We start from the raw sequence: 15,085 nt of genomic DNA, 5'->3' as shown, positions 1-15,085 counted from the left end.
AGTGGAACCTCTTATGACCTGGATCAGCTTGTGGCTTGTGATCCATGACAAAGTGGCCTGCTGGTTTACAGGTTTGGTACCTGTGATGGGTAGGGTTTTGTTTTTGTTGTTGTTGCTTATCAAGTCAACACAAACTAGGGTCATCTGGCAAGAGGGAACCTCAACTGAAAAAAGCCACCTTCATCACGCAGGCATCTTCTTGGCTATGATTGATGCCGCAAGGCCCACACCAGTGTGGGATCCGCCCTTAGGCAGGTGATCCTGGGAGGTATAAGTTCCGCCAACTGTGAGCAAGCCTGGGGAGGCAGGCAGGAAGCAGCCCTCCTGCATGGTCTCGGCTTGACTTCCTGCCTCCTTGTCCTGCCTGCTTGAGCTCTTGCCTTGGCTTCCCTCAGTGATGGACGTGATTGTGATTGTGACTTGATCCTTTTCAATTTGCTTCTGGTCAGGGTGTCTATCACAGCAGTAAGAAGCAAACCAGAACATTACTTCAGGAAGGTTTGCGCCTACGAGCAGTAACTCACTGGACAGCAACCTGTCTTTTTCAAGCTCTTTAAGCCGTTGGCTAGTCAGGCAGAAAGGGGGACAGAAGTTAAATGCGGGCAGGGGTGTTGATGACTTAGAGGAAGTAGCGTCGTCATTACGGAATGAGGTCAGGGAGACGGGGTCAATGCTACACAGGGCAACGTTCGGGGACCAATAGTTAAAGTAAACGGAAGCAGAAACAAACAACTGTAAGTTTAGAATCCTCCAGGAGTGAAGCGCCCGGGCCACTCCGTAAGGAAAGAGCCCGGGCCAACTGGAGTCTGGCTGTGCAACCCAGGGTCGCTCAGGCTCAAAGCTGAATGCTGGCCCGTGCAGGCTGTGCAGCCTCTCCCAGATCTGTTCAGTGGTGTGTGGGGGTGGGGAGACAACAGCTCGTACTTGAAATAGTAATTGTGAGAATTAAGTGATGCCTGTAAAGTTCTTAGAACAGGGCCTGGCATGTAACAAACACTCTATAAATGTGAGCTATTAACAAAGTAAAGGAAAGCAGTAAACACCAGCCTGGCCTCAGGACCAGCTGTCAAAGTGAGACTAGCACACACACGCACACACACACACACACACACACACAAAATCTGGGCAGAAACGCTTTTGTCAGTTTTATTTGGAGCAGGCAAAACTGGAAGGCAGGCAGCCGAGGTGTCCTCGAGACCTGTGAATGTTTAAACACACTGCGGCCTTCCTGTTACTCAGCGGTAAAAAGGAACCGTTGGTACACACGGCCACCTGAGCGAGTGGACAGAAAGCCGCGCCCAGGGACAAAACCAGCTGTAAAAGGCTACACCGTTTGTGATCCCATCCTTGAAATGACAAAACTATAGTAATAAACTCTCTGTTGGTACCAAGAGTTAAGAGGATTGTGGGGAAGAGAAAAACGTGTGCTTGGCACCTATGGGACCCTGGAGGTGACAGAATGTTCTGTATATTTACATGGTGGCACACTGCTATGATTCCAGCACTTGGGGGCCTTAAGGCAGCAGGATGGTGAGTTTGAAGCCGGCATGGGTCAGGGAATGTCAAAAAGGGGGAAAAAATCTTTCTTGTACTGGCTATGTCTATGTGAAAATCCTGGTGGTGCCGTTGTACTGGACCCCTGTAGGTACTGCTACTGGGAAGGCGTGCGTGTGAAGTGAGACAGTGGCCCGATCTTGTATGGCACGTGCCCGTAATCCCAGCACCTGGCGGGCAGAGGCAAGCAGGCCTCTGGGAGTTTGAGGCTGGCGTACTCTACATAGTGAGCTTCAGGCCAGCCAAGGCTGCATAGTAAGGCCTTGTCTCAGAGAGGGGAGCAGGACAGCTGAGTGGGAAAGCTTAACACGCACGCATACTGGCTTCAATAGCCAATACTCTGACCATTTAGATTGGGGGGTGGGTGGGCGAGGTGCAGGTTGAATATATAGCTCAGTTGGTAGCAGGTACAAAGTCACGGCTTTGATCCCCAGCACCGTCTAAACATGATGGTGGAATATGCTGGTAATCTCAGGACTTAGGAGGTAGAGGCAGGAGGATCCGTAGCGTTGGAAAGGCACACTCACTTTGATTGCAGGACATAGAGAAATCCAGTGGGAACTGACCTGGAGATTTCTTCCCTAGTGGATAACTTTCGTAGCCAAAAGGAACAGTGGGGGAGAAACTGACCTTACCCAGCGGTGGATGGTGTGTGCCACAGTACTAAGCTGCTGGGCAAAACGGGCACATAGGTCTAATGGTGGTATACTGCTGTGTGGTAACCTACTGCTTTGTTTGTTTGCTTGCTTTTTGTTTTTTTTTGAGATAGGGTTTGTGTAGCCCTGGCCATCCTGGACTCACTTTGTAGACCAGGCTGGCCTTGAACTCCTAGAGATCCACCTGCCTGAGCCTCCCTAGTGCTGGGATTAAAGGGGAGTGCCACCATGCCTGGCTATTTCATTAGTCTTAATGGCATGTGGATGACATCTTTTGGGATTTTTAAAAACAGGCGGTCATATTACCTGTGCATATTTTGGGAATTCTTGATCTGAACCCCAGGGTTTTGGACATGCTACACATGTATTCTATAATTAAAACAAAAATTTAAATTTATTTTTACTTTGTGTGTATGGGTGTTTTGCCTGCATGAATGCTTGTGTGCCACGTGTGTCCTTGGTGCTCAAGGCGGCCAGAAGAGGGCATCAGATCACAGCTCTGAGAACTGGAGTTACAGGTGTTGGGCTCCACCACCTGAGTGCTGGGAACCAAACCCAGGGTGCTCTAAGCCAATGCGCCATTTCTCTAGCCTCCCAATGTCTGTCTGTCCTTCTTTCTGATGTTGGTTTTTGTTTGTTTGTTTGTCTTTTTCAAGACAGGGTTTCTCTATGTAGCCTTGGCTGTCCTAGACTTGCTTTGTAGACCAGGGTGGCCTAGAGATCTGCCTGCCTCTGCCTCCTGAGTACTGGTTTAAAGACCACCATGCCTGGGTCCAGTGTGTTAATTTTTAAAATAATCTGCTCATAAATGGTTGTTTTTAAAAATATTTTATTTAATTTTAATTTATGTGCGTTGGTGTGGGGGTGTTAGATCTTGGAGTTACAGACAGTTGTGAGCTGCCATGTGGGAATTGAGCCTGCATCCTTTGGAAGAGCAGGCAGCGCCCTTAACCACTGAGCCATGCATGTCTCCAGCCCCTCATAAATGGCTGTTAAGTGTTATCACATTCTATTTCTGCTTCCATCAGAATAATTGTGTGTTCTCTCTCTCTCTCTCTCTCTCTCTCTCTCTCTCTCTCTCTCACTTTGTTTTTTGGAGACAGGATTTCTCTGTCCAGGAGCTCACTGTGTAGACCAGGCTGGCCTTAAACTCATAGAGATCCACCTGCCTCCTGACTGCTGTGATTAAAGACGTGCACCACCACCACCAGGCAATTTCTCTCTCCTTTAAAAAAAAAAATCTGGTAAATTACATGACAAATTATTTCGTTTACTATTCAGTTCACTTCTCACAAATATGGTTACAAACCTAGACTTGCCTAATGCCTCAGTAACTCACTAGAGGAATAAAACTAGACTGTAATCTGACCTGACTTTAGGGCATGCATATTATATCTTTGAAGATTTACTGATTTTACTTCATGAGTGTGGCTATTTTACCTGCATGCAGGTTGGATCCCCTGGCACTGGGGCCACAGATGGTTGTGGCTTACCATATGAATGCTGGGAATTGAATTCGGATCCCCTGCAAGAGCAGCAAGTGCTCTCAACTGCTGAGCCGCCTCCCCAACCCCAGGTACACACAGACACACCCTTGGCAGGAAGCCCTCTCGTTTCCAATCTCAACTTCTGTTTGTTTGATTCAGGAGACATTAGGGGGGAATTTGATATCAAAACCCGGTAGGTTCCCATGGCTGGCAAGGCTGTCCTGGCTGGCTGTGGAGCCCCTGAGCCCTTTCAAAGCCTATTTCTAAAGTTCAGGAACACTTGAAGGTGTAGTGTTAGCAGAACACCAGGGACAGAGTCCATGTGTAAACAGCTTTGTTTTCCTCCTGCACTTCTGGCTCTGGCTTCTTAGCAGCTGAGGTACTCAGAAGGGGAGAGGTGGGCCCCATGGTCAGGGGAGAACATGGGTACTCCTTTGCCCACCCTTCAGAATACTAAAGTGGCTCTGAGTGGCACTTGGTAAATGGAAGATTTTTACCATGCCTGTTTCACGTAGGTCATTGGTGCCATTGGGAAAGCTTGGGGCAGGGCTGGAGAGAGGGCTCAGTGCTCATGAGCTCTGGTTTCTCTTCCAGAAGACAAGAGTTTGATTCTCAGCACAGACATAGCAACCGACAACTGTTTGTAACTCCAACTTCAGGGGATCCAACACACTCTCTGGCCTTTCTGTGTACCTAGCATGGTGACAGGCATGCTATAGGCAAAATACACATAAAATTAAAAAACAAAATTCTTGGGGGGGGGTGTTGTGTTTGTTTGTTTGTTTTGTTGGGGGGGGATGGGTTTCTCTGTGTAGCCTTAGCTATCTTGGAACTCATTGTGTAGACTAGGAACTCACAGTGATCCGCCTGCCTCTGCTTACCAAGTGCTGGAATTAAAAGTGACCACCCAGCCAGGCGTGGTGGCGCACGCCATTAATCCCAGCACTCGGGTGGCAGAGGCAGGCGGATCTCTGTGAGTCTGAGGCCAGCCTAACCCTAACCAATAAAGTGACTCCAGAACAACCAAGTCTACACAGAGAAATCCCGGCTTGAAAAACAAGAACAAAAACAAAGAGTGACCACCCACAGGACCAGGTGGATCTCTGTGAGTTCAAGGCCAGAGTGAGTTCCAAGACAGCCAAGGCTATGCAGAGAAACCCTGTCACAAACAGGAAAAAAGTTGGCAAGCTGGAGATGACTCCTGCTTAGTCATGGTGGGGGCCTGGCCTGTGCTGCCACCAAGGGCCATGTCTGAGTCCGTGGCTCTGTTACCATGTTGAGTCCCTGCTGGGGCCACACCCATGTCTGAGTCCGTGGCTCTGTTACCATGTTGAGTCCCTGCTGGGGCCATACCCATGTCTGAGTTCGTGGCTCTGTTACCATGTTGAGTCCCTGCTGGGGCCATACCCATGTCTGAGTTCGTGGCTCTGTTACCATGTTGAGTCCCTGCTGGGGCCACACCCATGTCTGAGGGCTGTGCAGTTGGCCCCACCCCTCACATCCTGCAGTTCTTCACAGACCCCTTACCTGGGCCCAGTGGGAGAGGGGGCCCCAATGCTGGCTGGCTGCAGCACTTGGGAGAATGGGCCTGCACCTTGCCTGGGCAGCACAACAGAGCTGGCCCTGGTGGCATGGGCATGGCGAGGGAGAGTTGGTCCCACCCTTTGCTGGCTGCAGCGCTGAGTTGAGTTAGCTGGGGCGGTGCTGGAGAACTCACTCTGGTGGTGTGGGTGTCGGGGAGCTGCTGGGCTGACAAGCTCAGGTCCAAATTCAGGGCTTTTAGTTGGTGCACCCCAACATTTACCCCATGTATGAACTGCTGAAGTGAACAAAGGGGCCAGTCCTGCAGATCCAAATCTGCCAGATCTCCATGACACAGGGCCACCACAGGATTTCCTCAAGGAGTCCTGGGGAGGATCCCGTACAGATAGCGAGGCAGAGGCCAAGGGTCTTGAACCAGACCAATGACTCGTTGTGATGAACTTTTGCAAGTAAAGATGTGTGGACAGAGAGACTACTGTGGGGCACATTGGGACGCATTACGGATTCCACAAAGAGACGGCTTGCTTTCTGTTTACCTTTCCTTGGGAAGTTGCAAGGGCAGAGGGCAGATATGAGGGACTGGAGTGCATGGTGTGAAATGCACAAAGAATCAATAACAAGTTCTTTAAAAAGTTTAAAAGCAGCTGGGCGTGGTGGCGCACGCCTTTAATCCCAGCATTTGGGAGGCAGAGGCAGGCGGATTGCTGTAAATTCAAGGCCAGCCTGGTCTACGAAAGTGAGCCCAGGACAGCCAGGACTGCTACAAAGAGAAACCTTGTCTCAAAAAAACCTTAAAAAAAAAGGTTTAAAAGAGAGAAGCTTGGGGGTGGAGAGTGTGCTTCGGAAAGAAAGACCAAGTTTGGTTGTCTGCACCCGACCAGGCAACTCCAGCTCCAGGGGATCACACAGTTTCCTGGCCTCCATGAGTATCTACACACATGCAAATACACACACACACACACACACACACACACACACACACACACACACACGCCCAGCAAACTAAGAACATGACATCCAGTTTTTATAAACATATTCTTAACTCAGTTTCCGTTTCAAACTCCTTTAAACTCAGGTAGGTAGGGGGCTGGAGAGATGGCTCAGTGGTTAAGAGCACTCACTGCTCCTCTAGAGGTCCTGAGTTCAATTCCCAGCAACCACATGGTGGCTCACAACCATCTACAATGTGATCTGATGCCCTCTTCTGGCCTCCAGAGGTACAAGCAGGCAGAGGAATGTATACATAATAAATAAAATAAATAAATCTTTAAACTCAGGTAGGTAGAAAAATGGGGAAGGGCTGATGGGGACTGAGGTGGAGGGGAAGGGCTGATGGGGACTGAGGTGGTGGGGAAGGGCTGATGGGGACTGAGGTGGAGGGGAAGGGCTGATGGGGACTGAGGTGGTGAGGAAGGGCTGATGGGGACTGAGGTGGAGGGGAAGGGCTGATGGGGGACTGAGGTGGTGGGGAAGGGCTGATGGGGGGGACTGAGGTGGTGAGGAAGGGCTGATGGGGACTGAGGTGGAGGGGAAGGGCTGATGGGGACTGAGGTGGAGGGGAAGGGCTGATGGGGGGGACTGAGGTGGAGGGGAAGGGCTGATGGGGACTGAGGTGGAGGGGAAGGGCTGATGGGGACTGAGGTGGAGGGGAAGGGCTGATGGGGACTGAGGTGGTGAGGAAGGGCTGATGGGGACTGAGGTGGAGGGGAAGGGCTGATGGGGACTGAGGTGGAGGGGAAGGGCTGATGGGGGGGACTGAGGTGGAGGGGAAGGGCTGATGGGGGACTGAGGTGGAGGGGAAGGGCTGATGGGGACTGAGGTGGAGGGGAAGGGCTGATGGGGACTGAGGTGGAGGGGAAGGGCTGATGGGGACTGAGGTGGAGGGGAAGGGCTGATGGGGACTGAGGTGGTGAGGAAGGGCTGATGGGGACTGAGGTGGTGGGGAAGGGCTGATGGGGACTGAGGTGGAGGGGAAGGGCTGATGGGGACTGAGGTGGAGGGGAAGGGCTGATGGGGACTGAGGTGGAGGGGAAGGGCTGATGGGGACTGAGGTGGTGAGGAAGGGCTGATGGGGACTGAGGTGGTGAGGAAGGGCTGATGGGGACTGAGGTGGAGGGGAAGGGCTGATGGGGACTGAGGTGGAGGGGAAGGGCTGATGGGGGACTGAGGTGGAGGGGAAGGGCTGATGGGGACTGAGGTGGTGAGGAAGGGCTGATGGGGACTGAGGTGGTGGGGAAGGGCTGATGGGGACTGAGGTGGTGGGGAAGGGCTGATGGGGACTGAGGTGGAGGGGAAGGGCTGATGGGGGACTGAGGTGGAGGGGAAGGGCTGATGGGGACTGAGGTGGAGGGGAAGGGCTGATGGGGACTGAGGTGGAGGGGAAGGGCTGATGGGGGGGACTGAGGTGGAGGGGAAGGGCTGATGGGGGACTGAGGTGGAGGGGAAGGGCTGATGGGGACTGAGGTGGAGGGGAAGGGCTGATGGGGGGGACTGAGGTGGAGGGGAAGGGCTGATGGGGGGGACTGAGGTGGAGGGGAAGGGCTGATGGGGAATGAGGTGGTGAGGAAGGGCTGATGGGGACTGAGGTGGTGAGGAAGGGCTGATGGGGACTGAGGTGGTGAGGAAGGGCTGATGGGGACTGAGGTGGAGGGGAAGGGCTGATGGGGACTGAGGTGGAGGGGAAGGGCTGATGGGGACTGAGGTGGTGGGGAAGGGCTGATGGGGACTGAGGTGGAGGGGAAGGGCTGATGGGGACTGAGGTGGAGGGGAAGGGCTGATGGGGGGGACTGAGGTGGAGGGGAAGGGCTGATGGGGACTGAGGTGGAGGGGAAGGGCTGATGGGGGGGACTGAGGTGGAGGGGAAGGGCTGATGGGGACTGAGGTGGAGGGGAAGGGCTGATGGGGACTGAGGTGGAGGGGAAGGGCTGATGGGGACTGAGGTGGAGGGGAAGGGCTGATGGGGACTGAGGTGGAGGGGAAGGGCTGATGGGGGGGACTGAGGTGGTGGGGAAGGGCTGATGGGGGGGACTGAGGTGGTGGGGAAGGGCTGATGGGGGGGACTGAGGTGGTGGGGAAGGGCTGATGGGGGGGACTGAGGTGGAGGGGAAGGGCTGATGGGGACTGAGGTGGAGGGGAAGGGCTGATGGGGACTGAGGTGGAGGGGAAGGGCTGATGGGGACTGAGGTGGAGGGGAAGGGCTGATGGGGACTGAGGTGGTGGGGAAGGGCTGATGGGGGGGACTGAGGTGGAGGGGAAGGGCTGATGGGGACTGAGGTGGTGGGGAAGGGCTGATGGGGGGGACTGAGGTGGAGGGGAAGGGCTGATGGGGACTGAGGTGGAGGGGAAGGGCTGATGGGGACTGAGGTGGAGGGGAAGGGCTGATGGGGACTGAGGTGGAGGGGAAGGGCTGATGGGGACTGAGGTGGAGGGGAAGGGCTGATGGGGGGGACTGAGGTGGAGGGGAAGGGCTGATGGGGACTGAGGTGGTGAGGAAGGGCTGATGGGGACTGAGGTGGAGGGGAAGGGCTGATGGGGACTGAGGTAGAGGGGAAGGGCTGATGGGGACTGAGGTGGAGGGGAAGGGCTGATGGGGACTGAGGTGGAGGGGAAGGGCTGATGGGGACTGAGGTGGTGGGGAAGGGCTGATGGGGGGGACTGAGGTGGAGGGGAAGGGCTGATGGGGACTGAGGTGGTGGGGAAGGGCTGATGGGGGGGACTGAGGTGGTGGGGAAGGGCTGATGGGGACTGAGGTGGAGGGGAAGGGCTGATGGGGACTGAGGTGGTGAGGAAGGGCTGATGGGGGGGACTGAGGTGGTGAGGAAGGGCTGATGGGGACTGAGGTGGAGGGGAAGGGCTGATGGGGACTGAGGTGGAGGGGAAGGGCTGATGGGGACTGAGGTGGAGGGGAAGGGCTGATGGGGACTGAGGTGGAGGGGAAGGGCTGATGGGGACTGAGGTGGAGGGGAAGGGCTGATGGGGACTGAGGTGGAGGGGAAGGGCTGATGGGGGGGACTGAGGTGGAGGGGAAGGGCTGATGGGGACTGAGGTGGTGGGGAAGGGCTGATGGGGGGGACTGAGGTGGTGGGGAAGGGCTGATGGGGACTGAGGTGGAGGGGAAGGGCTGATGGGGACTGAGGTGGAGGGGAAGGGCTGATGGGGACTGAGGTGGTGAGGAAGGGCTGATGGGGACTGAGGTGGAGGGGAAGGGCTGATGGGGACTGAGGTGGAGGGGAAGGGCTGATGGGGACTGAGGTGGAGGGGAAGGGCTGATGGGGGGGACTGAGGTGGAGGGGAAGGGCTGATGGGGGGGACTGAGGTGGTGAGGAAGGGCTGATGGGGACTGAGGTGGTGAGGAAGGGCTGATGGGGACTGAGGTGGTGGGGAAGGGCTGATGGGGACTGAGGTGGAGGGGAAGGGCTGATGGGGACTGAGGTGGAGGGGAAGGGCTGATGGGGACTGAGGTGGAGGGGAAGGGCTGATGGGGACTGAGGTGGAGGGGAAGGGCTGATGGGGACTGAGGTGGAGGGGAAGGGCTGATGGGGACTGAGGTGGAGGGGAAGGGCTGATGGGGACTGAGGTGGTGGGGAAGGGCTGATGGGGAATGAGGTGGTTTGCAATGTGCGCTGCGCACCCAGCAGCTGGTCCACAGAGTCGGGTTGCACTGTGGGTCTTGAGAATACCTTACTTCCCAGTGTTCAGCCTCAAGGTGGCAAGAGAGAGATTATGTAAATTCAAGGCAGATCCATTTTGTACAGGTGTCCAGGAAAAGCCTTCGTTCAGTGCCTAAGGCGTCTACAGTCAGCGCAGAACAGAGTCTGTGTGGTGGCTCTCTTGGCTGTCAACTTGACTGCGTCTGGAATCACCTGAGACATCCAGCCTGGTGCATTGCGTAGCCACCAGATTCCTGTGCCTTCCTCTGGTAGGTGGCCATGTTGGACTAGTCGGACCAAAGCCTGTGAACCATTCTAATAAATCCCTTTATGCATATATGTGTGTATAATATACATAACTGTGTGTGTTTTATAAGTTCTGGTCCAATACAAATTTTGATACCAGAAGTGGTTCTAGAGCAACAGAAAAACAAATATAAAGATCTTTTTCCACACCCGCCACCCCCCTGAGACAAGGTTTCTCTGTGTAGCCCTGGTTATCCTGGACTCGATTTGTAGACCAGGGCCCTGTCACCCGTAGTGACCCACATTGTTTTTTGCTTCCTGGTACTATGGCCTTACGTTCTGCTGGCCCAGAGTGGGGATCACTCCGGCCAGGAGACACAGCAAGCAATTCCGTCACACTGGAGGCTCACGTCTCTCCATGACCACTGTGGCCTTCTAATGCCCTTAAACCAACAGGCTAAGAAAAGCATCACAGTGTTGGGGCGGTGATGGACCCGGTTCCTCCCACAGCGGAGGTGAGAAGGAGTGTGTCTGGAGCACAGCAGATCCTTTAGGGCATCTTTTGGTGATACCCATGTCCTGTGATTAAAGTTAATGGAAAACTACAACAACCCAATTCAGGAAGGATGACAAAGGGCACAGACCCATCGGGGATGAAGGTGTGGGTCACTCCTCCAGGAAAAGAGCCAAGACCTGACAAGGTGCTTGCCGAGGGCGGAGGAGATGCAGAGTGGGTGGTAGAAGAAGGTAGTTATAAACACCAGCTAGGGCCATGTGACCAGCTACAGACACAAGAAACAAGAATTCTAACTGACATGAGGGTTTCTCTGTGCAGCCCTGGCTGTCCTGGACTCAGTTTTGTAGACCAGGCTGGCCTCGAACTCACAGAGATCCACCTGCCTCTGCCTCCCAAGTCCTGGGATTAAAGGCGTGCGCCACCACTGCCCACCTCCAGTTTCCTTTCCTTTTTTTTTTAAAAAGATGTATTTATTTATTTTTATGTAATTGAGTGTTCTATCTGCATGTACACCTACATGGCAGAAGCGGGCATCAGATCACATTACAGATGGTTGTGAGCCACCACGTGGTTGCTGGGAATTGAACTCAGGACCTCTGGGAGAGCAGACAGTGCTCTTAACCACTGAGCCATCTCTCCAGCCTGTTCTCCAATTTCTTTATCATGTGATGTAACACCAATATTACTGGTTATCATATTTAAAGATATGTTGATATATGTGTGTATATATGTACACATCTATATATACACATCTATACACATATGAACATATATATGTGTACATATATATGATTCTTTCTAAATATATGATTCTGTCTCTGTTCCTTCCTCTAGAGAACCCTAACTAATACACTAACCAAAGGGTTAAAGCAGAAATGAGACAGTATGGAGGTAGTGATGCAGGCTTTTCACCCTGTGTCAGCCTCTTGTTAGACACTTTCCTGGGTCCAAGGGACTGTCAGCAACAGCCAGCTTCAAGTTCCTAAAAATTAACCTAGATGGTCACTGTCATCATAGTCCTTGTGTCAGAGTTGTCACCTACGGCTAAACTTAGTGGGAGAATATTGCTGAGTTGCAGGAGTCCCCAAGTTAGTGATTTGGGTTTCAAATCAGAGTTCCTAACACATCAGTGGCTAGCATGTTGGTTTTGTCAAAGAGGCATCATTCATGTTTTATGTTTATGCTGTTGTTTGCTTAGCGTTTCACAAGGAATGGTTGTTGAGTTTCTTTCAATTTTTTTTTTTCTGAAACAGGGTCTGTCTGTGTAGCCCTGGCTGTCCTGAACTCACTCTGTAGACCAGGCTGGCCTCTAGTTGAAGAGATCTTGGCATTTGATGTTGCTGTCAGAAGGAAAGTCGGCTTTCTTTAATGATGTGACCCTCGGTAAGTCGACCATGTGCCCTACTCCGAAGACTAGGTGAGCAACACAAATTGGATTTGATGGGGAAAAGAAGAAGAAGAAGAAGAAGAAGAAGAAGAAGAAGAAGAAGAAGAAGAAAAGAAAGAAAGACAGACAGACATGAAACTTGGTTGGGAAGGGACAGGAAGGGGAAGGATTCCAGACCGTCTTCAACTCTGAAGTTTAAGGGCCACCCACCCTCTGGCTGTCTCCTGTGAAGCCACCTTCCCTTCTCTGCAGAAGGCACAGGACGCCAAAATTAGGACTCAGCTTCAGACCGTTTGCAGGATGAGGCATGAAGTCTCTGCTGAGACCGTCCACCAGAAAAATCTTGCAGGCAGGCGAAGGCTGCTAAAGTCCCTAAGCCTGTTTGGCTTCTGCTTCCAGATCACAGTCTATCTTTGGAGGAAGTCAGAACAGGAACTCAAAAGCTGGGCTGGAACCTGCAGGCAGGAATTCATGCAGAGGGCAGGGAAGGGGGCGCTGCTTAGTGACTTGCTCAGCCTGCTTATAGAACCCAGGACCACTAGCCCACGACGGCCACACCCACAATGGGCTGGGCCCTCCCCCGTCAATCACTAATAAAGAAAGTGCCTCACAGCTGGATCTTCTTTTCTCCTTCTCCTTCTTCTGGTTTTTCAAGACAGGGTTTCCCTGTGTAGCCTTGGCTGTCCTGGACTCACTTTGTAGACCAGGCTGGCCTCGAACTCACAGCAATCTGCCTGCCTCTGCCTCCCAAGTGCTGGGATTAAAGGCGTGCACCACCATGCCCGGCCTCCTGTGCTTTATTTTAAATAAACATGGATGACGTTCTGGATTATTTTAACAGTGGGTGCCACTCCATTAGAGCATGCACCCGCCACCTCACCCCAGCTTTTCTGTATGTTTGTCTAGGGGCACAGTATGGTTGAGGGAGGTACGTTTATCGCATATGGCTTAACGAGGCGTCATCTGGAGGAGGAAGCTGCACTTAACACCTTCTGAGTTCCCCTGAGCTTGACCTGGGTAAAGTCTTGCCGTCCCTGTGTGTTTGTGGGATCGCGGTCCTTGCCGTGTCTGTGCTCATGGGATCGGCGTCCTTGCCGTGTCTGTGCTCATGGGATCGAGGTCCTTGCCGTGTCTGTGCTCATGGGATCGGGGTCCTTGCCGTGTCTGTGCCCATGGCAACCATACACACTGTCGCAGGATTTCTCAGCTCTCCATACCGCCACCCACATCCAGAGTGGGTCTTCCCAGCTCTGTTAAGTAAGGAAAGGCCCTCACGGGCATGCCCACAGGCCGACGCAGTGCAGACGGGCTCTTCTCTAGGCTATGTCAAGTCGACAATGAAAACCCTGCCAGGGCCCCGCAGACAGCAAGCTAGATGGAGGAGTCAGAGAAACCTGCAGCTGCCTCTTAGTGGCTGAGGTGAGTTAGTTCCCACCACGGTGAAACTACAGGCTGGGCGTGTAAATGTCTGAACAAAGAGCGGGTCGTCTAATTAATAGCCCAGACCCTGCCAAGGTCTGAAACCAGTATCTCTTAATCAGGGCTCATATTGCTGTGGTAAAACACCATGACCAACAGTACCTTAGAAATCAAAGTGTTTATTTCAGCTCTCACTCAGGCCATACTCTGTTTCTTTCCTTTTTTCTTTTTTCGCTTCTTCTTTTTCTTTTCTTTCTTTCTTTTTTTCTTTTTTGAGAGACAGGATTTCTCTGTCCTACTCTATTTCAAAGGGAAGTCACAGCAGGAAGTTAAACAGGACAGGCGCCTGGCGGGAGGAGCTGATGCCGAGGCCATGGAGGAGGGCTGTTTACTGGCTTGCTCCTCAAAGCTTGCTCAGTCTGCTTTTTTTTTTTTCTAATACCCAAGACCACCAGGCCAGGGATGGTACTGCCACAGTGAGATGAGCCATCCCACATCAACCACTGGTCCAGAAAACACACCATAGCTTTGCCCACAGACCAATCTCAGGAAGCATTTTCAGTTGAGGTTCCCTTGTCCCGGTGACTACTCCTGTGTCAAGTTGACACAAAAAGTAGCCAACACGGTCAACAGCACCTGTGGGGTCAGCGGCTACATGTCAGGCTACTACTGACCAGGAGGCTGCCAAGAGCTAACGCAACACAAGTCAGGGACAGGCAGAGGGAGGCTCCAACACCCACCTAGTCCCTAGCATGTGACCCTGGCTGGGTCAGGGGACAGGCACAGAGGGTGTGGGCTGGCCACTGGCTCGGGTTCTAAGATGCTGGGAGAATTACCCAGTCGCAATAGAAACATCCCAGTCTTTTCCAGGCCCTGCTGTGAATACCACAACAGGCCCTACAAGGTAGCGCTGTGATTTGCCCCTCGGTCCCCTCCAGAGCGTTGCTCTTTGCTATCAATCTTTAAGCTTCCTCTATAATAACAATTCCTTACTAAACTCGCTCTTCTTGTCTGTGAAATATATTCCTGAGTTGGTGAGACAAAGTCCCAGGCCTGAGCCTGTGAAGGGCTGAGTCTGCGAAACTGTGTGACTGTGCGAGTCTAGGCAGCATCTAAGTCCTACCTTCTGAGTTACACACAGCTGAGAAGGAAAATCCCCTTTGCGCGCTCTCTCTCTCTGTGTCTGTCTCTGTCTGTCTCTCTCGCAGCTACACAGGGTCTCCAGGTGACCTGGAACTCTTTACACTGACCAGAGATCTGCCTTCCTGTCTCTCCATTTGCTGGGACCGAAGGCAAGTGTCGCCACACACAGCCCTGTGTTTTGTGGTTTTCTTTCTTTCTTTTGTTCATTTGTTCTCTTGTTCTTTCTTCCTTTTTTCTTGTCTTTCTTTTTCCGTTTGTTTGATTTCTAAGGCGGGGTTTCTGTAGCTAAGGCTAGCCTCCAGCTCACTGGTAGTTGAAGCTGGCTTGAATTTTGTACTGTCCTGCTCCTACCTGCTGGCTGGGATCACTGGTGATCCTGAGTGACCTGCCACCTGATGACACAGGAGAACATAGGGACCTTACCCACATGTGCCGTGCACACACGTCCTCTCCAAACAATGCAACAGGTGACCTGTTAGCAGCCT

The 15,085-nt window shown here is 52.8% G+C and overlaps 2 long non-coding RNA genes across 2 annotated transcripts; both read left to right on the top strand.

Moving 5' to 3' along the window:
- The first annotated feature begins 1,280 nt into the window (after positions 1-1,280).
- LOC311590061 lies at positions 1,281-12,656 on the top strand. Its single transcript, XR_014776750.1, has 2 exons — positions 1,281-1,530; positions 11,905-12,656. It is a non-coding gene; the product is annotated as an uncharacterized lncRNA (long non-coding RNA).
- On the top strand, positions 5,954-10,225 carry LOC311590130. The gene is made up of 2 exons (XR_014776775.1): positions 5,954-6,314; positions 9,994-10,225. It is a non-coding gene; the product is annotated as an uncharacterized lncRNA (long non-coding RNA).
- Positions 12,657-15,085: the final 2,429 nt, after the last annotated feature.

This window comes from Acomys minous (assembly GCF_964271855.1).
Source record: "Acomys minous genome assembly, chromosome: 19".
Lineage (NCBI taxonomy): Eukaryota > Metazoa > Chordata > Mammalia > Rodentia > Muridae > Acomys > Acomys minous.
This window is presented reverse-complemented; position numbering and strand designations above follow the sequence as displayed.